General features: G+C 46.9%; 1 protein-coding gene and 1 pseudogene across 1 annotated transcript in view; one reads left to right on the top strand and one right to left on the bottom strand.

Annotated features, from left to right (window-relative positions):
• Window positions 1-23,684, top strand: part of srfbp1 (serum response factor binding protein 1) — a 307,607-nt gene that overhangs the window by 171,815 nt on the left and 112,108 nt on the right. The window lies entirely within an intron of this gene.
• LOC139232465 (proteasome subunit alpha type-4 pseudogene) lies at window positions 2,278-2,970 on the bottom strand (annotated as a pseudogene).

The raw sequence follows: 23,684 nt of genomic DNA, 5'->3' as shown, positions 1-23,684 counted from the left end.
AAAGTCAGCTATACTGATGAATACTTTTTTCTTTGATTCTGGCACGTTCTGCTGAAAAGTTTTTCAATTATTTGGAAAAAAAAATACAAACGTTCGTATTTACACACAGACCATGCGTGCGAAAAATGACAGGTCTGATTACACAGCTTAAAAAAAAATTAATTCCCGGGATATGGGTGTCGCTAGCAAGGCCTCTACTATTATCATCATCTCCCATTATTTGCTTAATTGGCCTCCAACAATCACAACCATTTTTCTTACGTATAACTTCAACCGCTGGAGAGTCTACCCCCTGGTCCCCATTGACTTCAGTTTTACGAGGGTTTCTTGGTGCCATATTCAGTTGAATGCTGCCATGCTGTCAAGGGCAGTCACTCTTGCTTCACCTCTGGATTTCAGCTCTTGTGTTTGGACCAAGGCTGTAATGAGGTCTAGAGCAAGTGGTCCTGGTCGAATCCAAACGGAGCATCAGTGAGCAGGATACTGGTGAGTAAATGCCGGTTGATAGCACTATTGATGACTCCTTCCATCACTTTGTTGATGATTGAGACTAGGCAGATAGGGCGGTAATTGGCCGGGTTGAATTTGCCCAGCTTTTTGTGGACAGGACATATCTGGGCAATATTCCACATTGTCAGGTAAATGCCAGAGTTGCAACTTGGTAAGAGGCATGGCTAGTTCTGGAGCACAAGTCTTCAATATTACAGTCAGGGTTTTGGCAGCATGTAATCTTTGCTGTGTCCAGTGCACTCAGCCATTTCTTGATGTCATGTGGAGTGAATCGAATTGGCTGAAGATTGGCGTCTGTGATGGCGGGACCTCAGTTGGAGGCCGATTTGGATCATCCGCTCGGCACTTTGTAGCTGAAGGTGGTTGTAAACGTTTTAGTCTTGTCTTTTGCACTCCGCCATCATTGAGGATGATGATATTCATGTAGCCTCCTCCTCCCATTTGTTGCTTAATTGGCCACCATCTTTTGTGACTGAATGTGGTAGGACTACAACTGATTCGTTGGTTGTGGGATCGCTTAGCTCTGTTTATAGCATGCTGCTGCTGTTTAGCATGCATGTAGTCCTGTATTGTAGCTTCACCAAGTTGTCACCTCATTTGGCTTACTGACTTGCTGTAGTTTTGTGTTGTGATCTGCCTACCCATTATGTATTTAAAACGGTGAGTGGTTGCAACATTTTAAAGAGTACTATATCTCTAGATAGCAACTATGAGCACAATGTTACACAATCCATTTAACATAAGAACATAAGAAATAGGAGCAGGAGTAGGCCATTGGTCCTTCGAGCCTGCTCCGCCATTTAATAAGATCATGGCTGATCTGATCATGGACTCAGCTCCACTTCCCTGCCCGCTCCCACAAAGTGAGACTGTCTCTAATGTTATGTGGCAGGCTGCTGTAATCTTCCACTTCAGAAATCCAGAAGTTACAGTTTTCTTTATTATTTACAAAAAAACTTTCATTAAATTACCTCAGAAATTCTGCTACCTGCACAAACTCAGTTAAACTGTAAAAAAAAATGAAAATTGAAGTGTCCCCATTTTTGTTTTTTTGCTCTGTTTGGAAAAGGCTGGCATGAAGAGCCATCAGCAATTTGGGCCCAAGTTTTGGCTCGAGTTGCTCCTATTTTTTTGGAGCAACTAGTTTAGTATCAAGTATCTTAGAAATCGCAATTCTCGGCATTTAGTTTGCTCCAGTTCTAGTAGGTTAGAATAGTTTCATTTTAGAACAGGTTTTTTTTTTCAAAAGGGGGCGTTACCAGCCTGTTTTGCAAGTTTAGGCAACGAAAAGTTACTCCAAAAAAACTTAGAGCAGAGTAAGTGTCGATTTTTGTTCGCTCAGAAAAACCTTGCCTACACTTTATAAATTGGGTGCAGGTAGCGAGAGATGGAAGGGGAAGGGAAGTTAGGGGATTTTACAAAGCATTAAACACTTCACTTTTACCAATAGAGAGTCATCATCAATAATAAATGATAAATAAATCAATAAATCAACCAATAAATCAATGAATCAAAAAAAAAATTTAAAAAAATAATAAAAAAATCAATCAATAAATAAAAATGTTTAAGTTTCTACTCACTGGGAGCCCTCCAACAGCCTGCTGAAGAGCTGGTCGAGCAGGGCCCGCCCCCGCCGAGATTTCTTTTGCCTTTACTCTTTATTTAAAAACCCATCTGGCATTTACTAGTGCATATACAAGTGTACAAGAAGGCTGGATGGTATCTGGTACGGCCAATTCTATAAATTGAGAACCTGCAGTCAACTAGATTTTCAATGATTCATTTGCAGCTCTATTTGTCCTTCTCTTTTTGCTCCTTCTCCTTTTTCTCATGTTCAGATTTCGCTTCTTCTGCCTCGTGTCGCTTAATCAAAATCTCCACTCCCTTCTGCTTCAGCACCTTTATGCGCGTTTTCCTGTTTTCTCTGGTTAGCGTTTCAATTTCCACTTTTTCGGACGATAGTTTGCTGATGTCCATAGTCTTATTCAACACTTTAACTGCCAATGCAAGTGCTGACTTCAAAGTCATATTTCCTTCTTTGAAGTCTTGTTTCAGCATAGATACTGCAGCGGCACTGTTATTCCCGATGCAGGTGGCCTTCCACTCTCCGTAGTTTCCACTGGGGTCACTCTGATACAACTGGTAGCCATAGTGCTTATCCCATCCCATGTAGAGCAGCGAAACACCAAAAGGATGCTTCCCTCCGAACTGTGTGTAAGCCTGCTTGATATCACAGAGTGTTGTGACCAATTGCTCACATGGGATTGGTTCCTGGTATTGAAGGAGATACCTCTGGGCAATCAATCGCAGCTCATTCATTAGAACATTGGCGTCAGATGTTGTTCCTGCGATGCTGCAAGCCATGTCATCGTTTAGTTTATATATTTTTTCGGAAAAGAAGACTTCGTCCAGTAGCTTGTGTATGTTGCATCTCTCCGCGGCCAAAAGAACACCATCGTTCGCGAAAAATCCCCAGGCAGGTTCCAGTGTGGCCAATGGCTTCCATGGCATATTCCACCTGATAGTCGCCCTTCTGGCGAAAATATGGTTGTTCGCGAGTCATATCTTCGAGACAACGCCGAGGAGATGCTTGGGCGGGCCCCGCCACCGAGGAGGAGGTCGGGCGGGGCCCGCCACCGAAGAGCTGCTGGTCGGGTGGGCCACGCAGCCGAGGAGGTAAGGGCAGGCAGGCCACTCGGTCCAGGATAGGGCCGACATCCCTTCGGCCAGGGATAGGGTCGCTCAGAGACAGGACGCCCTGGGAGAGCCAGGAGCTACTGCGCACGCACGCAGCTGCCGGCACTCTTTTTGGCACAGGGCTGTAGCTCCGCCCCCAGCAGCTCCTGCTGCGCCGTGCTGACCGTCCTACAGATATTGGAGAATTGCGAGGTAAGTATTTGGCGCTTTTTCAGTTCTAGAAATTAGGCAGATCTCTCCGAGGTGCGCCGTTCTACCGGGGATCCGAAACTTGAGCCCATGGTGTGTAAACTGCTGATGACCTAACTGACTGAAAGAATATCAGGAATCCACAGTTTAAAATATCGTCTCCTTAATTATGGAGATGTTTCATTAAGTGAATCCTCCTGAAGTGTTCTAGCATAAGGAAAGTAGTGTAGTCGCTACATTAAAGAAATTGGCCCTTGTAGCACTAAATCATGCTTGTTGGAACTCTTGGCCAGTCAGTAAAGCATTAGGGTGAAGTTCCAGAAAACAGCAAAAGCACCACCCCCACTTCAAAATATCTCTTGGCTTCCCCAATAAAGAACATTCTGTCCTCAACCACTACTGAGTGTTTTTTTACGCTCCTCTCTGTTCTCCCCTTACTCTTCTTTCTCACTCTTCTCCCTCATTTGCACCTCCTTTGCGATCTCCCCCTCCCTCTCTGCTCCCCTTGTAATTAAAGTCAAATAAAGATAGTAGTCAGTATAAATTTTTAAAATGGAAGTCAATACCATATGAAAGGTTTAAGAAGTCTAATTGTCAGACAGCTGTGTAATTCTGTGACATTTTCATCAGCAATTGTTTCGCAGTGGTATGGTGAAATTCAGATTAGAATTATTGCAAGGAAGTGCCCTCCTATCTCAAGTTGAAACACTGTCTGGTTATACTATTTGTTAAAAACCTGGATATCCCATGGGATCTTCAGTAATGTTTTTATCTGTGGGCTGAGCTATGTGTTTGAAATAGTTGAGCAGCTGATAGGTTAAAGTAATGAATTGCGAGACAATGAAAATATGTTTTGTTTTGAAATCTTTCCAGAGTAAATATAAGTGAAATCCTTTGAGGTCTATACTTTTCAATTATGTTATTATGCTGTGAGTTATGTCATAATTGTAGAGTTGAAATCTTAGTTAAGGGAATACTGGTAGGTGCAAGTGAATGTCTTCCTTCTGTAGTGTTTTTATTTTTCCTACATTTCTGAATTTGATTTGGTGAACCTCTTCACTCCTCCAGACCTGCAGGATGAGAGTTTTTGTTTGAAAACTTCGGCTGAGAACTGGGGCAATGTGTATGCTATTTGATTTGTGGGCATTTACTGTTACGGAGATTAAACAGGAGTTGCATGTATTAAGTTGTTGATTAAAATCTCCCCTTCCCCCTGAAGGTAAAATAACACCTTCCAGCCCAATAGATGTCTTAAGTTTATGAAAGGATTTGATAAAGTGAATAGTGATAGATTGTTTCTGTTGGTTAGCAAGATGATAATGGGAGGGCACAAATTTAAAATAATTAGTGAATCATACAGCCCATTTGACCCATTACGCTTATACCTGCTCTTTTAAAGAGCTATCACATTAGTCCCACTTCCCTGCTCGCTCCCCATAGCCCTGCCAATTTTTAATTTTCAAGTACATTTCCAATTACCTTTTGAAAGTTATTATGAATTCTCCTCATCTCCCCCATTCACAGAGAATGAAAGGAGAAGCTAGAAAAATGGGTTATTTACACAGAATGTACTTAGAATGTGAAATTTCCTTTCACAAGCTGTTGAAGAGTCCATAAATTCTTTTAAAAAAGAATTAACTAGTTGCTGGAAAAGGAGGAATATTAAACAGTGTGGGAAGACTTAAAAGGCTGACTGGCCTGTTTCTGCTTTGTAATATTTATTCATTGGTTCTAATGTTTTTTTTAGTAAATGAAGCTTTGGTACCTTGTGTTGTGTCCTTACACACTACAGCAAATCAACACGAGGCACAGACTGGAGACAAGGTCACTCTGTGACCTGTACCTTTATTCACAGGACCCAGAAGTGATGACCCTGCGTGGGACCTCCCTTTATATACCTGGGTGACCAGGTGAGGAGTGTCTCCCACAAGTTCACCCCCCTGTGTTCAAGGTGTGCATTTCTCACGTGTATACAGTGTAGTTACATAAAGGTTACAGTTATGTGAAGGTTACAAACATGACATCACCTCCCCCAACGTCTTTGGGTCAAAGATCGAGTCTTTCAGGCGGTCCACGCCCTCTCGTGGAGCGCCGCAGTTGGGGCTCTGGTTGTTGAGCCTTGGCATGCGTCTTTGTCACCTGTGGTGATTCCGGCTCATCCGGCCAGGCGGAACGTGCGGTCCAAATCATAAAGCAAGGCATGCTGCTGACGGTTCTTGTTGCTCGTTCTCTGGCAGTGGTTTGGGCAGCATCTCATGCTGTTCCTCAGGTTCCTCAGTGTCCATGCTGAACCTTTTTTTTCACTTGGTCCAGATGCTTGCGGCATATCTGCCCATTGTTGAGTCTGACTACCATGACCCTATTCCTCTCTTTACCAATTACTGTACCCTCGAGCCACTTGGGCCCCACAGTGTGATTAAGAACAAATACAGGGTCATCGATTTCTATCCATGTCCCCTTTGAGTTATGGTCGTGGCACTCATTTTGGGACTGGCAATTGCGCTCAACAATGTCTGACAAGACTGGATGAATGAGGGACAGCCGAGTTTTAAATGTACGTTTCATGAGTAGTTCTGCTGGCAGGACTCCCGTGAGCGAACGCGGTCGGGACCTGTAGGCCAGCAGGAGGCGCGATAGGCGGCATTAAAGGGAGGGTCCTTGAATCCGGTACATGCCTTGCTTTATGATTTGGACCGCACGTTCTGCCTGGCCATTGGAAGCCGGCTTGAACGGCGCTGTCCTGACATGTTTGATGCCATTACCCGACATGAACTCCCGGAATTCATAGCTAGTGAAACACGGGCCGTTGTCGCTAACTAGGATGTCCGGCAAACTAGGATGTCCGGCAAGCCGTGGGTCGCAAAGACTGCACGCAGACTCTCCAGTGTGGTGGGTGCCGTGCACGAATTCAATATGATGCACTCGATCCATTTCGAATACGCATCAACGACAATGAGGAACATTTTTCCCATGAACGGGCCCGGGTAGTCTACGTGAATACGTGACCATGGCTTCGTGGGCCAGGGCCGCGGGCTGAGTGGGGCCTCCCTGGGGGCATTGCCCAGCTGGGCACACGTTGTGCACCTGCGAACACAGTATTCCAGGTCTGCATCAATTCCCGGCCACCATACATGTGACCGGGCAATGGCCTTCATCAGCACAATGCCTAGGTGCTCGCTGTGGAGTTCCCTGATGAATGCTTCTCTTCCCTTCTGGGGCATGACGACACGGCTGCCCCATAGTTGGCAGTCGGCTTGGATGGAGAGTTCATCCATCCGTCTGTGGAAGGGCCTGACCTCTTCAGGGCATGCTCCGTGTGCAGGCGCCCAATCCCCAGTCAGGACACATTTCTTAATCAGAGATAGGAGGGGATCTCTGTCTAGGTTTTGATCTGGTGGGCTGTGATTGGGGAGCCTGCGCTGTCAAAGGCATCGGCAGCCATGACCATCTCCGCGCTTTGCTCCGCTGCCCCCTCAGTGGTGGCCAGTGGAAGCCTGCTGAGCGTGTCAGCGCAATTTTCGGTGCCTGGCCGGTGCCGTATGGTGTAGTCATACGCAGCCAGCGTGAGAGCCCATCGCTGTATGCGAGCTAATGCATTGGCATTGACAGCTTTGTTGTCGGACAACAGGGATGTTAACGGCTTGTGGTCCATTTCTAACTCGAACCTTCTGCCAAAAAGGTACTGGTGCATCTTTTTCCCCCCGTAGACACATGCGAGTGCTTCCTTTTCAACCATCCCATACCCGCTTTCTGCTTGGGAGAGCGACCTAGAGGCATAAGCCACAGATTGGAGTTGGCCCTCATCATTACTCTGCTGCAACACACACCCAACCCCATAGGATGACGCATCGCATGTCAAAACCAATTTCTTACAGGGGTCGTACAGGGTCAATAACTTATTAGAACAAAGCAGGTTCCGCGCCTGATTGAAAGCCCGTTCCTGACAGTCCCCCCAAAACCAATTGCAACCCTTACGCAGGAGCACGTGCAGCGGCTCCAACAATGTACTTAAGTTCGGCAGAAAGTTCCCAAAATAGTTCAATAGTCCCAGTAATGAACGTAACTCCGATGTGTTGCAGGGCCTGGGCGCGCGACGGATCGCCTCCGTTTTGGATTCGGTAGGCCGGATCCCGTCTGCAGCAACCCTCCTGCCCAAAAACTCGACCTCTGGGACCAAAAACACACACTTGGACTTCTTTAGTCACAGGCCTACCCAGTCCAGTCGGTGTAGCACCTCCTCCAGGTTGTGGAGGTGTTCTTCGGTGTCTCGATCCGTGATGAGGATGTCGTCCTGAAATACGATTGTTCCAGGGATGGATTTGTGCAGGCTTTCCATGTTCCTCTGAAAGATAGCAGCTGCTGAACGAATGCCAAACGGACACCTGTTGTAGACAAACAGCCCCTTGTGCGTGGTGATGGTGGTCAGTAGCTTGGATTCTTCGGCCAGTTCCTGGGTCATGTAGGCTGAAGTGAGGTCCAACTTGGTGAACAGCTTGCCGCCTGCCAGCGTGGCAAAAAGATCCTCCGCTCTCGGAAGCGGGTATTGGTCCTGCAGGAACACTCGGTTAATGGTGGCCTTGTAGTCGCCACAGATCCTGACCGAGCCATCCGTTTTTAGAACAGGGACGATGGGGCTTGCCCAGTCGCTGAATTTAACGAGGGAAATTATGCCCTCTCTTAGCAACCTGTCCAACTCACTCTCAATTTTCTCCCGCATCACGTACGGCACAGCTCTGGCTTTGTGGTGCACTGGTGTGGCATCCGGGGTGATGCGTATCACTACTTTGATGCCTTTGAAAGTCCCGACGCCAGATTGAAATAATGACTCGAACTTTTGTCGGACCTGTGAGCATTAACTTTGCTGCACAGATGAAATGGCGTGCACATCCCACTATTTCCAGTTCATCTCAGCTAGCCAGCTCCTCCCCAAAAGCGCGGGACCATTTCCCGGGACAATCCAGAGTGGCAGCCGGTTCTGAGATCCATTATGTGTGACCACCAAAATTGCACTGCCTAGCACTGGGATGATCTCTTTGGTGTACGTCCGTAATTGCGTGTCAGTGCGTTCAAGTTTGGGCCTGTTAGCTCTGAGTGGCCATAGTCTCTCGAATTATTGGACACTCATAAGTGACTGGCTGGCTCCTGTGTCCAGCTCCAGGCGTACTGGGATGCCGTTTAACAGTACTCTCATCATCATAGGTGGCGTTCTTGTGTATGAGCTGTGGATGTTTGCCACCTGAACCCGCTGAACTTCAGCATCCATTGCTGTGGCCCAGGCATACCCCTGCCTTGCAGACCCCTCTTGTGGTTCATCCACTTCATAAACCGGCGCGCTGCAGGCCTCCTGCACATCCTGGCTAAATGTCCACTCAAATTTCAATTTCTGCAGATGAATTGTTGAAACCGGCAGGTCTTCGCAGCATGTTTGCCCCCGCACCTCCAGCATGAGCTGAGATTGTAGTGAACAAAAGAGCTGTTACCAGGCATTCCTCTCTGATTGTCTCTTTGATTACTCTTGAGCACTCTGTTTGTGGGTGTCAATGGTCCCATCCCGGGACGTATTGTCCCTTGTGATGGTGTAAATGTCCGTTCAACCTGCCATTGTCTCTGTTGGGGATCCACCCTAGAGTCTGTTACTGCCTGGTTGGTGTCGAATTGCCCTTGCCTGCCTGCGAAGTTCTGAGTCGCGTTTACCATGTTAACTCCCTGCTCCATCGCCACATTGGGAGCAGTGTTGCGCGCGTATATGATCTTGGTTTCCTCCTCCCCTGCCATGAAGGTTTGAGCCATCAACGCCGCTGCTTCCAAGGTCAAGTCCTTGGTCTCAATTAGCTTCCTAAAAATCCCGGCATGACCAATGCCCTCAATGAAGAAATCTCGTATCATCTCCCCCCTGCAGGTGTCTGTGAACCTACAGAGGCTGGCCAATCGCCGAAGGTCCGCAACGAAGTCCGGTATGCTCTGTCCTTCCCGACGTTGGTACATATAGAATCGGTGTCGGGCCATGTGTATACTACTCGCCGGTTTGAGATGCTCACCGATCAGTTTGCTGAGCTCCTCGAAGGTTTTGTCCGCCGGCTTCTCGGGTGTGAGCAGGTCTTTCATCAGCACGAACGTCTTAGGTCCACAGCTGGTCAGTAGATGCACCCTCCGTTGTCAGCCGCTGCCGCTCCCAGCCAGTCCTTCGTGACAAAACTCTGCTGGAGCCTCTCAACGAAATCGTCCCAGTCCTCACCAACACAGTACCGTTCCTCTGTGCTACCGGTGGCCATTCTCTTGAGTCATCGATTCCCGTTTCTCGTCGCCAAATGTTGTGTCCTTACACACTACAGCAAATCAACACAAAGCACATACTGGAGACAAGGTCACTCTGTGACCTGTACCTTTATTCACAGGACCCAGAAGTGATGACCCTGCGTGGGACCTCCCTTTATATACCTGGATGACCAGGTGAGGAGTGTCTCCCACAAGTTCACCCCCTGTGGTCAAGGTGTGCATTTCTCAGGTGTATACAATGTACAGTGTTGTTACATAAAGGTTACAGTTATGTGAAGGTTACAAACATGACACCTTGAAAAAGAAAATCGTACATTTATAAAGCGTCTTTCACATGGATAACCTAACATACTTCACAGCCATTTTATTTTTGAACTGTGGTTACTTGTTTTGTCGGCAAACGCAGCCAGTTTTCACACAGTGCGATCTCTCAAACAATTAAATAAATTACCAGTTAATCTGTTTTGGTGGTGTTAGTTGATGGGTAAATGTTGGCCAGGACAGGAAGAGAATTTTCCAGTTCTTCTTTAAATAGTGCCATAGGATCTTTTCAGTTAATTTGAATGGACAGACAGTTCTTCGGTTTAATGTCTTTCCCAACAATGCAGCACTCCCTCAGTATGGCATTGAAGTGATCAAGTCCTGCAGTGGGGGTTGAGCCCACAACCTTCTGACGCAGAGGAATGTTTGGCAGTTTTCTTTTTCCGTAACTGAGGTTTGTTCCAGATGATCAGAGAGCAAGTAGAAGCTTAAAGATAGAGAGAGGCACAGGAATAGATCTGGGGAAGAACTAGGAAATAGATCTATATAGAAGTTAAAAGACAGAAACATGGGCAAATCAGTAAGCGGTGAGAAACTCAGTGTCGGACACACCGAATAGTGAGAGGGAAAATGGAGTTTGGGATTATCAACACAAATAGAAAGTGAGTCACAGTCAAGTCTAGTTTTATTTTTGTTTGTTTTCCGTTTGCAGTCTATATTTATACAGAATGTGGGGGCAGCTTCACGTCAAGTCTCCTATGTGACAAACGTGCAATTCAGTGTGTGTCTATTTCTGGTCACCTGGCTGCTCGATGTTTGCAGTATTGGGATTCAGTACTACTCCCTCTCGACTAAGACAAGGAATGTTGTTGCGATGCAGGGCTAGCCCAGCATCAATGGTACAATGGATGAGGCTGTTAAAATTGTAGCACCTCCCCTATCTGGCACAATTATTATTGAGAGTTCACTGTACAGGGACATTTTTGCCATAACTATGTACCCTGTTAAGCAGTATAGAAATGCTTATAAAATTGCCACCTAACATATCACTGCTTGGGATTGTAGAAACATAGAAACATAGAAAATAGGTGCAGGAGCAGGCCATTCAGCCCTTCTAGCCTGCACCGCCATTCAATGAGTTCATGGCTGAACATGAAACTTCAGTACCCCCTTCCTGCTTTCTCGCCATAACCCTTGATCCCCCGAGTAGTAAGGACTTCATCTAACTCCCTTTTGAATATATTTAGTGAATTGGCCTCAACTACTTTCTGTGGTAGAGAATTCCACAGGTTCACCACTCTCTGGGTGAAGAAGTTTCTCCTCATCTCGGTCCTAAATGGCTTACCCCTTATCTTCAGACTGTGACCCCTGGTTCTGGACTTCCCCAACATTGGGAACATTCTTCCTGCATCTAACCTGTCTAAACCCGTCAGAATTTTAAACGTTTCTATGAGGTCCCCTCTCATTCTTCTGAACTCCAGTGAATACAAGCCCAGTTGATCCAGTCTTTCTTGATAGGTCAGTCCCGCCATCCCAGGAATCAGTCTGGTGAATCTTCGCTGCACTCTCTCAATAGCAAGAATGTCCTTCCTCAAGTTAGGAGACCAAAACTGTACACAATACTCCAGGTGTGGCCTCACCAAGGCCCTGTACAACTGTAGCAACACCTCCCTGCCCCTGTATTCAAATCCCCTCGCTATGAAGGCCAACATGCCATTTGCTTTCTTAACCGCCTGCTGTACCTGCATGCTAACCTTCAATGACTGATGTACCATGACACCCAGGTCTCGTTGCACCTTCCCTTTTCCTAATCTGTCACCATTCAGATAATAGTCTGTCTCTCTGTTTTTACCACCAAAGTGGATAACCTCACATTTATCCACATTATACTTCATCTGCCATGCATTTGCCCACTCACCTAACCTATCCAAGTCACTCTGCAGCCTAATAGCATCCTCCTCGCAGCTCACACTGCCACCCAACTTAGTGTCATCCGCAAATTTGGAGATACTGCATTTAATCCCCTCGTCTAAATCATTAATGTACAATGTAAACAGCTGGGGCCCCAGCACAGAACCTTGCGGCACCCCACTAGTCACTGCCTGCCATTCTGAAAAGTACCCGTTTACTCCTACTCTTTGCTTCCTGTCTGACAACCAGTTCTCAATCCACGTCAGCACACTACCCCCAATCCCATGTGCTTTAACTTTGCACATTAATCTCTTGTGTGGGACCTTGTCGAAAGCCTTCTGAAAGTCCAAATATACCACATCAGCTGGTTCTCCTTTGTCCACTTTACTGGAAACATCCTCAAAAAATTCCAGAAGATTTGTCAAGCATGATTTCCCTTTCACAAATCCATGCTGACTTGGACCTATCATGTTACCATTTTCCAGATGCACTGCTATGACATCCTTAATAATTGATTCCATCATTTTACCCACTACTGAGGTCAGGCTGACCGGTCTATAATTCCCTGTTTTCTCTCTCCCTCCTTTTTTAAAAAGTGGGGTTACATTGGCTACCCTCCACTCCATAGGAACTGATCCAGAGTCAATGGAATGTTGGAAAATGACTGTCAATGCATCCGCTATTTCCAAGGCCACCTCCTTAAGTACTCTGGGATGCAGTCCATCAGGCCCTGGGGATTTATCGGCCTTCAATCCCATCAATTCCCCAACACAATTTCCCGACTAATAAAGATTTCCTTCAGTTCCCCCTCCTTACTAGACCCTCTGACCCCTTTTATATCCGGAAGGTTGTTTGTATCCTCCTTAGTGAATACCGAACCAAAGTACTTGTTCAATTGGTCTGCCATTTCTTTGTTCCCCGTTATGACTTCCCCTGATTCTGACTGCAGGGGACCTACGTTTGTCTTTACTAACCTTTTTCTCTTTACATACCTATAGAAACTTTTGCAATCCACCTTAATGTTCCCTACAAGCTTCTTCTCGTACTCCATTTTCCCTGCCCTAATCAAACCCTTTGTCCTCCTCTGCTGAGTTCTAAATTTCTCCCAGTCCCCAGGTTCGCTGCTATTTCTGGCCAATTTGTATGCCACTTCCTTGGCTTTAATACTATCCCTGATTTCCCTTGATAGCCACGGTTGAGCCACCTTCCCTTTTTTATTTTTACGCCAGACAGGAATGTACAATTGTTGTAATTCATCCATGCGGTCTCTAAATGTCTGCCATTGCCCATCCACAGTCAACCCCCTAAGTATCATTCGCCAATCTATCCTAGCCAATTCACGCCTCATACCTTCAAAGTTACCCTTCTTTAAGTTCTGGACCATGGTCTCTGAATTTACTGTTTCATTCTCCATCCTAATGCAGAATTCCACCATATTATGGTCACTCTTCCCCAAGGGGCCTCGCACAATGAGATTGCTAATTAATCCTCTCTCATTACACAACACCCAGTCTAAGATGGCCTCCCCCCTAGTTGGTTCCTCAACATATTGGTCTAGAAAACCATCCCTTATGCACTCCAGGAAATCCTCCTCCACCATATTGCTTCCAGTTTGGCTAGCCCAATCTATGTGCATATTAAAGTCACCCATTATAACTGCTACACCTTTATTGCATGCACCCCTAATTTCCTGTTTGATGCCCTCCCCAACATCCCTATTACTGTTTGGAGGTCTGTACACAACTCCTAATAACGTTTTTTGCCCTTTGGTGTTCTGCAGCTCTACCCATATAGATTCCACATCATCCAAGCTAATGTCTTTCCTAACTATTGCATTAATCTCCTCTTTAACCAACAATGCTACCCCACCTCCTTTTCCTTTTATTCTATCCTTCCTGAATGTTGAATACCTCTGAATGTTGAGTTCCCAGCCCTGATCATCCTGGAACCACGTCTCCGTAATCCCAATCACATCATATTTATTAACATCTATTTGCACAATTAATTCATCCACCTTATTGCGGATACTCCTTGCATTAAGACACAAAGCCTTCAGGCTTGTTTTTTTTAACACCCTTTGTCCTTTTAGAATTTTGCTGTACAGTGGCCCTTTTTGTTCTTTGCCTTGGGTTTCTCCGCCCTCCACTTTTCCTCATCTCCTTTCTGTCTTTTGCTTTTGCCTCCTTTTTGTTTCCCTCTGTCTCCCTGCATTGGTTCCCATCCCCCTACCAATGTACAAATCTATCTCTTCCACAATCTCACACCAATAAGATTAAAGATTTGTAATAAATATGCATTTTAAATCACAAACAGATATCCCAAATATGATCTTTTTTTACTGTTTTACTATCTCTATTAATTCTAGTCTTTGTGTTTTTTTTTTATTGATTTCACCAATCTGTTTGGTTCAACACTTACAGTTGTGAGCTATCTGCAGTCTTCCAATTCTGGCCTCTTGCGCATCCCCGATTTTAATCGCTCCACTATTGGCGGCCGTGCCTTCAGCTGCCTAGGCCCTAAGCTCTGGAGTTCCCTCCCTAAACCTCTCCGCCTCTCTTTCCTCCTTTTAAGACGTTCCTTAAAACCTACTTTAATATCACCTTATGTGGCTCAGTGTCAACTTTTGTTTGATAACGCTCCTGTGAAGTTCCTTGGGATGTTTTACTACGTTAAGAAGTTGTTGTTACTTAACTGAGGTCAGACTTTTTCAACAAGGACACAACACCCAGGAGAGAGTTGCACCAGCATGCTTTATGTGCACTTCTTTAACAGTCAGTTACAGAGTAGCATTCACAGTGCTTTGTCTGTCCTTTTTCGTTGGGAAGCGGCGCATTGTGTGAGTACATTTGGAAAAAATAGCTTCCATGGCACCAATCCCCCTTGTCTGTCACCCCATTTATGACAGTGGGGTGATATTCATTTTAATTGAAGGGGGGGGATATAATTTAAGGATTTTAAGCTGTTTCCAAAAGACAGTAGTTGCATACTTCTCATGGTACACTGCTCATTTTGCAGTACAGAATAAAAATATGGATGTGCTTATTTGTATTACCAAAATGGCCACCATGCTCAACCCTTTGTCTATGATTGGTCTCCTTGGAGCATAAGCCACACCCTGAAGTTTCACTGGAATGTGTAACTGGAATCGCCCATCCCAAGGTGTCACTGACTTTGCAAATTGTAATTCGATCCACTTTGACTTCCTGAAGCGACAGAAAACAGAGCTCCCCAGAAAACAACAAGGGCCAGCCAAAGTCCTTACCCCGATCCAAGTGCCTGCCTCCCCCAGCCAAAGTGCCTTATCCCAGCACAAGTGCATCCTTCCCTCGCCCCCCCCCCCCCGCCCACCATAGATGGGGCGGGCATTGTGTATGAATTATTAACAGGTTTATTGGGTATGAAATGAATAGTGACAGTGTCGCGACTTCTGGATATCATCCACTCCAATGATGTCCCTTATAGGGGGTTGGAAGAACTGATCTGTCCTTACTATACAGTACAAATGCACACGAGGCCCATACTTGAGATAAGGTCATCTGTGACCAGTAACCTTTATTCCAGCACTGAAGTGATGAAGGTGGGTGGAGCTTCCCCTTTTATACATGCAAGTCCAGGTTAGGAGTGTCTCCCACAAGTTCACCACCTAGTGGTCAGTGTTCTCACAGTGTACAACTTAGGTCAGTTTATACATGGATTACAATGACAGTTGAATACATGACATCACCTCCCCCCCCCAAAATCTTATTGGGATCACAGGTTAAGTCTCTCTGGTGGTTTACACTCCCTTGTAGAGCACCTGAGTTGGGGCTCCGGTTGTTGGGCACTGGCCTGAGTGTCTGCTGTTTGCGGTGCCTCAGGCCTGTCCGGACTGCCCACAGTGACTGGGCTCTCCTCCACTTGGTTCCGGTGTTCGGTCACCTGTGGTGGAGTGAACACTACATCGTGTTCTTCCTCTGCTTCTTCTATGGGGTTACTGAACCTCCTGTTTGTTTGATCCACGTGTTTGCGGCAGATTTGTCCATTGGTAAGTTTAACTAACGGAATCCTATTCCCCTCTTTGGCAATCACAGTGCCTGCGAGCCATTTGGGCCCTGCAGCGTAGTTGAGGACAAAGACAGGGTCATTGACATCAAACATCGCGCCCTCGCATTCCCGTCATGGTAGTCACATTGTGACCAGTGCCTGCTCTCAACAATTTCTTCCATGGTGGGGTGTATGAGGGATAACCTGGTTTTGAGTGTCCTTTTTATTAGCAGCTCTGCGGGTGGAACCCCTGTGAGCGAGTGTAGTCGGGATCTATTGGCCAACAGGAGGCGTGATAAGCGTCATTGTAGGGAACCCCCTTGGATAATGAGCATCCCTGTTTGATTATTTGCACTGTTCGTTCTGCCTGGCCATTTGAGGCCGCCTTGAACGGTGCTGTTCTGACATGGTTGATACCATTTCCTGCCATGAAGTCCTGGAACTCAATGCTTGTAAAGCATGGACCATTGTCACTGACCAAGACGTCCGGTAGACCATGGGCGGCGAACATTGCCCGTAAACTTTCTACCGCGGCAGTGGATGTGCTTCAATTGAGAATGTCACACTCAATCCATTTGGAGTAGGCGTCTATTACAACCAAAAACATTTTTCCCATGAAGGGACCTGTGTAGTCCACATGGATGCATGACCATGGCTTAGCGGGCCAGGACCAGGGGCGAAGGGAGGCTTCCCTGGGCGCATTGCCCAGCTGGGCACAAGTGTTGCACCTGCGAACACAAACTTCCAGGTCTGCATCTATCCATGGCCACCAAATGTGTGACCTGGCAATTGCCTTCATCATGACAATGCCAGGGTGCTCCTTGTGGAGTTCTCGGATGAACACCTCTCTGCCCATCTGGGGCATGACTACTTGGTTCCCCCATAGTAGACAATCGGCCTGAATCGAGAGTTCATCCTTGCACCTGTGAAATGGTTTAAATTCCTCAGGGCATGCCCCGTACGTGGCTGCCCAGTCCCCATTCAGGACACATTTCTTAACTAAAGACAGTAGCGGGTCTCTATTAGTCCAGACTTTGATCTGATGGGCTGTCACGGGTGAGCCTTCGCTTTCGAAAGCTTCAACAGCCGTGACCATCTCAGCAGCATGCTCGGTTGCCCCCTCGGTGGTGGCTAGTGGGAGTGCATCGGCGCAGTTTTCAGTGCCCAGTCTGTGCCGAATTGTGTAGTCACAGGCGGCTAATGTGAGTGCCCACCTCTGTATGCGGGCCGACGCATTTTCATTTATGGCCTTGTTGTCGGCCAAAAAGGACGTTAGGGGTTTGTAATCTGTCTACAGCTCAAATTTCCTGCCAAACAGGTACTGGTGCATTTTTTTTTACTGCATATACACATGCAAGCGCTTCCTTTTTTGACCATCCCGTAGCCCTTTTCTGCCTGGGACAGACTTCTGGAGGCATAAGCTACCGGCTGCAACTGACCCTTGGCATTAACATGCTGCAACACACACCCGACCCCATAGGATGACGCATCGCACGTTAAAACAAGTTTCTTACATGGGTCATATAGCGTTAACAGATTGTTGGAGCATAACTGTTAGCTCTCTTAATTTCCAATGAAATACGAACTCCGATGGTAGTTTTAACTTTTTAATTCTTGGCAGAGAGCAACAAACTGCTGGCTGATTGCCAGTTTCTTTGTCTTACTGAGACACATGGTCAAAATGGCTGTATTTATGTCTGGATCAATTTACAGAAAAGAACTCGCCTTCTTTGACCTTATTGGCTCAATTGAAAGTCTTTTAACGTTTTATTGGCTCGCTACCCAAGGTCCGAAAATGTCAAGTTGATTGATGAGTTAATGCAACATGCCGAACTGCATGTAGCAGCCTTGACTTGTTGTCTGTGAATTTTCACAGCCTGTCTAAATGAAGCCTGTTTGAATACTCTATCAATAACAAATTGCGTGCTCTATCAAAAGCCCTTTCCTGGCTATCCCCCCAGACCCATTCGCGACCTTTGTGTAGGAGCACGTGTAGCGGCTCTAACAGCATGCTCAATTTGCGAATAAAGTTACCAAAATAGTTCCGGAGCCCCAGGAACGAACGCAGCTCCATCGTATTACGGGGTCTAGGTGCTCTCTGGATGGCTTCCGTTTTGGACACAGTAGGTCTGATCCCGTCTGCTGCTACCCTCATCCCCAGGAATTCTACCTCTGGAGCTCGGAAGACGCACTTCACCTTTTTCAGTCGCAGATCTACCCGGTCCAGTCTGCGTAGGTTGTGGAAGTTTTCTTCGGTATCGCAACTCGTGGTGATGATGTCGTCTTGAAAAACCACCGTCCTTGGAATCGACTTGAGGAGAGCTTTCCATGTTTCGTTGAAAGATCGCGGTGGCCGAGCGAATCCCGAACGGACATCTGTTGTACTCAAACAACGCCTTGTGTATCGTAATGGTGGTCAGCTTCTTCGACTCACTCACCAGCTCCTGGTTCATGTAAGCTGAGATCAGGTCCAATTTTGAAAAAAGTTTGCCACCGGATAGCGTCGCAAAGAGGTCCTCCGCTCGCGGTAGCGGGTACTGGTCTTGGAGTGACACCCTATTGATGGTGGCCTTGTAATCACCACATATCCTGACCGACTCATCCGCCTTGATCACCGGCACAATCGGGCTCGCCCAGTCACTGAATTCGACTGGCGAGATGATGCCTTCCCTCAGCAGGCGGTCCAATTCGCCTTCTATCTTTTCCCGTATCACGTACGGCACCGCTCTGGCCTTGTGGTGTACTGGCCTGGCGTCCGGGTTTATGTGAATCACTACCTTGGTCCCCATGAAAGTGCCAGTGCCAGGTTGAAATAGTGAGTCAAATTTGTCCAGGACCTGTGAGCATGATATTTGCTCCACAGAAGAAATTGCATTGACATTGCCCCATTTCCAGTTCATGACAGCAAGCTAACTCCTCCCCAGCAGTGCAGGACCGTCCCCCGGGACAATCCAGAGTGGCAACCTGTTCTCCGAATCTTTGTGGGTCACGACTACCGTGGCGCTGCCTAGCACCGGAATGATCTCCTTTGTATATGTCCGTAGCTGTGTGTCAATCGGCAATAATTTTGGCCTCCTGGCCTTGGATGCCCACAACTTGTCAAACTGTTTGATACTCATCAGGGACTGGCTGGCCCCCGTGTCTAGCTCCATTAATACTGGGATGCCATCGAGGAGCACTTTCATCATTATCGGTGGCATCCTGGTGTATGAACTGTATATGTGCTCCACATGAACTCGCTGAACTTCAGCTTCCAGCGATTTCCCCCAGTGTCCATTTGGCCTCGTAGGGCTTACATCGTCCTCCTCGTACATCAACCTGGCTGCAGGCTTTCCTACACATACGCGCCAAGTGACCGCTGACATTGCAATTTCTGCAGGTATATTGCTGATACCTGCAAGCTCTGGCTGTGTGTTTGCCTCCACACCTCCAACATGAGCCGTTGTTGGAAACAAAAGGTCCATTACCAGCCGATCGTCTCTGACTGTCTCTGTAACTGTCCCTAAGCGCACCATTAACAGGTATTGATGGCCCCATTACTGGCTGCATTGTCCCTTACAATGGCATGAATCGCCATTCAGCTAGCCATTGTCTCTGTTGAATTCCCCTTTTGGGTTCAACTATATGCTCGGGCATGTCCAATTGCCCTTGTCTGCCTGGAGAACTGTGTGCCGCGTTAACAATGTTGACTCCCTGTCCATTTGCTGCATTTAAACCAAGATTTTTGTCAAACATCATTCTGGTCTCTTCCTCCCCTGAGATGAATGTCTGGGCCATCAAAGCCGCCGTTTCCAGGGTCAAGTCTTTGGTCTCAAATCAGTTTCCTGAAAACCCCAGCGTACTCGATGCCCTCAATAAAAAAAGTCTCACAGCATCTCTGCTCCACATATATCTGGGAACTTACATAGGCTCGCCAGTCGCTGGAGGTCTGCCACGAAGTCTGGAACGCTTTGTCCTTCTCGCCGCCGGTGCGTGTAAAACCGGTGTCTCGCCATGTGCATGCTGCTCGCCGGTTTAAAGTGTTCCCCGATCAACTTACTGAGCTCTTCAAAAGTCTTGTCCGCTGGCTTCTCTGGCACTAGAAGGTCCTTCATCAGGGAGTACATCCTGGATCCACAAACCGTCAGGAGATGAGCCCTGCGTTTGTCGGCCGAATCTTGTCCCAGCCATTCCTTAGTAGTCTCTCAATAAAGTCGTCCCAATCATCACCAACACAGTACCTCTCTCCTGTGCTGCTAGTGGCCATGCTCGCGTAGTTTAAATCCCAGTTTCTCATCGCCAATGATATGTCCTTACTATACAGTACAAATGCACACGAGGTCCATACTTGAGAGAAGGTCACTCTGTGACCAGTAACCTTTATTGCAGCACTGAAGTGATGAAGGTGGGTGGAGCTTCCCCTTTTATACCTGAAAGTCCAGGTTAGGAGTGTCTCCCACAAGTTCACCACCTAGTGGTCAGTGTTCTCATGGTGTACAACTTAGGTCAGTTTATACATGGATTACAATGACAGTTGAATACATGACAAGAACGTGATCCATCTTTCCAGAGTTCCCTTTCTCTCCTCCGAGCCCCCCGCCCCCAACCCCACCCCCACCCATCCATGTCTGTCTCTCCCCCTCCAGCCTGCCTCTCTCTCCCTCCAGCCTCTCTCTCTCTCTCTCTCTCTCCCCCCAGCCTTTCTCTCTCTCTCTCCCCCCCCCCCCCCGCCAGTCTCTCTCTCTTCCTCCAGCCTCTCTCTCTCTTCCCCCAGCCTCCCTCTCTCTCCCCCCAGCCTTTCTCTCTCTCTCTCCCCAGCCTCTCTCTCTTCCCCCCCCCCCAGCCTCTCTCTCTCTCTCTCTCTCTCTCTCTCTCCCCCCAGCCACTCTCTCTCTCCCCCAACCTCCCTCACTCTCTCTCGCTCTCTCTCTCTCTTCCCCCCCCCCAGCCTCCCTCTCTCTCGCTCTCTCTCTCCCCCCAGCCTCTCTCTCTCTTCCCTCCCCAACTCTCTCTCTCTCTCTCTCTCTCTCTCTCCCCCCAGCCTCTCTCTCTCCTCCCCCCAGCCTCTCTCTCTCTCTCCCCCCAGCCTCTCTCTCTCTCTCTCTCTTCCTCCAGCCTCTCTCTCTCTTCCCCCAGCCTCTCTCTCTCTCTCTTCCCCCAGCCTCTCTCTCTCTTCCCCCAGCCTCTCTCTCGCTCTTCCCCCAGCCTCTCTCTCTCTCTTCCCCCAGCCTCTCTCTCTCCCCCCAGCCCGTCTCTCTCTCTCGTTCTCTCTATCTCTCCCCCCAGCATCCCTCTCGGCTCACCGCCACCCACAGGCCCTCTCGACCCCAGACATGCCGGGAGGGAAGGGAGTCGGAACCTCAAGTCCTGCTTCTCGGCACCACGTGGATGGAATGATTCGGGCCGGGAGGGGGCGGAGCTTGATGGGGGCAGGGCTTGTCGCATGTCTGTCAAAAAAAGTGCAGTGCGGGCACGGGGGGACAGGGCTTGACGATTGCCTGCCTGTACAGATAGTTACATCATAAAAATATATATCTTTTGACAGCCTAATCAATCCACTCAAAACTAAAATTAACATGAGGCCACAGCAAAACTGGCACATAATTGGTAATCTTAAATACCATGGCTGATAGAAAATGGAAAAAGTCATTCTGGTACAGTAGAGAATGCTCTCCCGAGGGTGAGGTTTTGAAACATGGTGAGAGCAGAGCTTATTCTACATCTGACCCTACCTGTGCCTGACCTGAAAAGGCTTTATGCTAATTCTGAATGACAAAATCCCAGCAATAATGTTCCCCATATCATGCACAAAAAAACAAAAAAAATAAGCATATGCAGGGTTTAATATAAACTGTTCTTTTGTTGTTTCTAACGTATTTCTTCAATTGTTAATAACTAAAGAATTCAGAATGTGTGATGTTTAAAGATTTTTAGCTTCCAAGAATATTTAGTGGTTAGGAGTAAATCATTGCCAGGCGACCCTTGAACAATATTGAGTGTTTTTTAACTTGTTCACATTTAACTGAATATATGGGTCATTTTTGGGGCAGATGTACAGCTGGCATACATCCTCGGGAACATTTTGTTTACCAAGTGCTATCCATCAAGTACTTTACACGCTGTGGTTTGGCACGATATTTAAAACGTATGATCATCCCATGGGGATGATTGGTGTGTTTTGGTAACGCAGTAGTCCATTAAAACTATGACTGTCTTCAGTGAGAAAAGTCTACAACACTTTCTAGAATTTTTTTTAACACAGAATTTGCTACTCTCTTGTGGCGGTTGACAGCAGTTAAGAATTCGAGCAACGTGGATACAGGAATTGGGTTAATTGTTTGCAGGAGCAGTTTCGTCGTTGGAACAGTATACTGCCCTTGGAATGTATCTGATTTTCTTTGTGCCAGTGAATTATAAAAGCTCTTTACCATTTTTTCTTAATTTTCATCTTTTACATATAAAAAAGCAATATTAGCCCACTGCAGCTGTTTATATTTTACTGAAACTGGAAACGCATTCTATACAGAGCTCAAAAAATGTTTGCTGTGCTCTGATCTCACACTCTACCGTCTGTAGTACTATTTGCGCTTTCTGGCTTTGAGATTAATGGCCAAAAATCCATTTTGAGAGACACTCTATAAATTATTTTTCTTGTAGAGTAGTAATGTGGAATTTTGTTTTTTTATATATATATTTTTGTGTGTGGCAGTGGGGTGGGCAATTTATGTTATGACTCTATCCCCCGACAGAAAATAGTTACCTTTCACCGCAGTGACTTCAAAATACTTGTCCAGCCCTTTTGCCCACCCCCACTCCAGACAAGGATAGAGGCCTGGCAAATTCTCTCGTTGAAGCTTGGCAAACACTGTGGGTGGGTGGTTGGCGGTGGGGGGCGGGGTGGGGGGGAGCTCTCATTGGGGGCTGGGGATTGATGGTGTCTCTCATCTGGTGGGAGTATTAAACTGTATGAGTAGTGGTAGGTGGAGAGGTGTTGGGGGCGAAGGAGGTGGAGTCGACATCCTCCCAACTCCCATTCAGATTCTCACAGGTTCTGATGCTTCTGTTGTTTTTTTCCAGCTCTTATTGCCCTTGTTCTGCTCAAATAAAGAAAGCACTGAATTAGACATACATTAAGTGGTCACGTAACATTAAATTGCAAGCAGGACATTTAATATTGAAAACCCCCATCACAGTGCCACCTACTTGCGTAGCAGGTACTGTATGTAAATGTAGATACTTTTATAATATATTTTGAAAATTAATGTGGTGACCTACATAATAGATTTTGTATAGGCAGCGACTACAGCCAATGAAGTTGAAGTATTTTGCATGTGCAGTCTGTGTTACATAGAGTGACTTCATAGCTGAAGGAAAGCTGGTCTCTAAGTTGCCTGCTCTTTTAACAATACTGCTGTGAGACCTCCTCCAATTGTGCTAAAAATTGGAGAGCGCTAAAAACCTGCTGGAGCCACTGCGGACCGGAGTTAACTACCGCTGAAATTAATTGCCCTGGCAGTACTGGGATTTTGGTGCTCGTTGCTAAATAATATTCACCCAGCACTAAACTTACTGTGCAAGGCCACTTTTGTGGTGGTAGTCCCAGCAGGAGGCACACTGTAGTGTGGCCGTAGGTTCAAGGACACCCTCAAAGCCTCCCTGGTAAAGTGCAACATCACCACTGACACCTGGGAGTCCCTGGCCGAAGACTGCCCTAGGTGGAGAAAGTGCATCCGAGAGGGCGTTGAGCTCTTCGAATCTCAATGCCGTGAGCGTGAAGAGGTCAGGCGCAGGCAGCGGAAGGAGTTTGCGGCAAATCAGTCCTACCCCTTCCCCCGACG

Source organism: Pristiophorus japonicus, chromosome 1, assembly GCF_044704955.1.
Source record: "Pristiophorus japonicus isolate sPriJap1 chromosome 1, sPriJap1.hap1, whole genome shotgun sequence".
Lineage (NCBI taxonomy): Eukaryota > Metazoa > Chordata > Chondrichthyes > Pristiophoridae > Pristiophorus > Pristiophorus japonicus.
Note: the sequence above shows the minus strand (reverse complement) of the source record. Positions and strands in the feature narration are given on the sequence as shown.